A 2418-nucleotide genomic window follows, 5' to 3' on the forward strand; every position below is an offset into this window, starting at 1 on the left:
CCAGGAGTGGCTGTGAGGTGGTCTCTGGGCCGTGGTGATGGATTGGATGGGTGGGGTGGTGAGCGTGAGATAGATAACGCCTCTGATGACTGCCCGGTTTCTGGCTGGTGACTTAGGGAGTGTTGGTGCTGTTCCCTGAGAGGGTAACACACATTTAGGGGCAGAGGGATGAGTTCAGCTGTGGGCACTTTAAGTGTGAGGCGCCTTTGGGGTTCCTGGAGGGGAAGAGCCAGCAGGAAGACCTTGCCGGGCAGAGCAGCTGAACCAGGTCTGGAACCCCGGTCTCCTGGCTCCCCAAATGGTGGTCCTTGGCTGTCTCCTGACTTGTTTCAGTGACTTCCTAGAAGGCAGGGCTGTGGCCAGAAGGTACTTCTGCTCCCCACTCATATCTGTCCACACGTTCAGACTAAGCCCCTGACTGCCCGGAGCAGCACAGGATCCAGTCCCCAGGTGTGACACGTGAGGGCTTCTGAGTGACAGTTCAGTTCAGTTCAGTTCAGTTGCTCAGTCGTGTCCAACTCTTGTGACTCCATGGACTGCGGCATGCCAGCTTCCCCACCCATCACAAACTCCCCAGAGCTTACTCAAACTCATGTCCATTGAGTTGGTGATGCCATCCAACCATCTCATCCTCTGTCTTCCCTTTCTCCTCCTGCCTCCAACCTTTCCCAGCAGCAGCGTCTTTTCCAATGAGTCAGTTCTTCGCATCAGGTGGCCAAAATATTGGAGCTTCAGGTTCAGCATCAGTCCTTCCAATGAATATTCAGGATTGATTGCCTTTAGGATTGATTGGTTTGATCTCCTTGCTGTCCAAGGGACTCTCAAGAGTCTTCTCCAACACCACAATTCAAAAGCATCCATTCTTCGTTGCTCAACTTTCTTTATGGCACAGCTCTCACATCCATACATGATTACTGGAAAAACCACAGCTTTGACTAGACAGACCTTTGTCAGCAAAGTAATGTGTCTGCTTTTTAATATGCTGTCTAGGCTTGTCATAGTTTTTCTTCCAAGTAGCCAAGTTTCTTTTAATTTCATGGCTGTGGTCACCATATACAGTGATTTTTGGAGCCCAAGAAAATAGTCTATCACTGTTTCCATTGTTTCCTCATTTGTTTGCCATGAAGTAATTGGACTGGATGCCATGGTCTTTGTTTTTTGAATGTTGAGTTTTAAACCAGCTTTTTCACTCTCCTCTTTCACCTTCATCAAGAGGCTCTTTAGTTCCTCTTCAATTTCTGCCAATAGGGTGGTGTCATCTGCGTATCTGAGTGACAGTTCAATAACCCCCTGTTGGGAAAGCTCTGAGGAGATGTAGAGACAAGCCCCTAAAGAGTCCTGCCCTCGAGGCACCCACATTATTATGATATATTGTGGACACAAAGCAGAAGAGCTTCAGTTCAGTTCAGTCACTCAGTCGTGTCCGACTCTTTGTGACCCCATGGACTGCAGCATGCCGGGCCTCCCTGTCCATCACCAACTCCTGGAGTTTACTCAAACTCATGCCCATTGAGTTGGTGATGCCATCCAACCATTTCATCCTCTGTTGTCCCCTTCTCCTTCCGCCTTCAATCTTTCCCAGCATCAGGGTCTTTTCAAATGTCAGTTCTTTGCATCAGGTGGCCAAAGTATTGGAGTTTCAGCTTCAACATCAGTCAGAAGGGCTTTGTTACCAACCAAAATGTTCCAACAAAGTGTGGTGGGACACAAAGGAGAGAGCCCCTTTAAAGGGCTAGGAAAGGCTGTGTTCAAGTGATGGTGTCTAAGGTGGCTTGAAAAAAAAGTCCCAGATCTCCCCAGAGAACAGCATGAACAACATACAGAGGTGTGGGGAGTACAGACAGTGTAGAGAGGGGTTGGTGGTGTGCAGGGGTGAGTAGAACATTGAGCTTACAGGGTAAGGGCTGTTTTCTGGAGGCCCAAGGACTCAGCTGAAGAATGTGGTCTTCCTGCTCTGTTAATGGGGAGCAAACATAGGCTCTTGGGTGGTGAATCAGCCAGGATCTGGCCAAAGTAGCAGGACCAGTGTGAATGATGTGAGGCTTTGTTGCGGAGAATGGAGCTGTCATTCGTGGGAGCTGTAGGAGAATCAGCGCCACGCTCGGCCTCTGCGCTTGGTGTTGGGTCTGAAGCTGCTCTCGGGTGGTGTGAAGGGGCAGGTGCGGACAGACCAGAGCCCAGGAGGACACGCTGGAACCCGTGTCTGCCCCCACTGCCTTGGACTCAGGGACAGTGGAGACCCGCAGGAGGAGCCGGCTCTCTCTGCATTGGAGGTCCCCTCACTCGGGCCTCAGAGCAGCTGGAGGTGGCCTGGCAGGAGCCAGAGGGGCTGCACTGACAGCAGGTGAGGGCTCCACCACCTCAGCGCAGCCTTGCCTCTGCCTTCCCTTCTCTTCCAGAGTCTCTCGTGCTCAACCC

Source organism: Oryx dammah, unplaced genomic scaffold (genome assembly GCF_014754425.2).
Source record: "Oryx dammah isolate SB20612 unplaced genomic scaffold, SCBI_Odam_1.1 HiC_scaffold_1, whole genome shotgun sequence".
NCBI lineage: Eukaryota > Metazoa > Chordata > Mammalia > Artiodactyla > Bovidae > Oryx > Oryx dammah.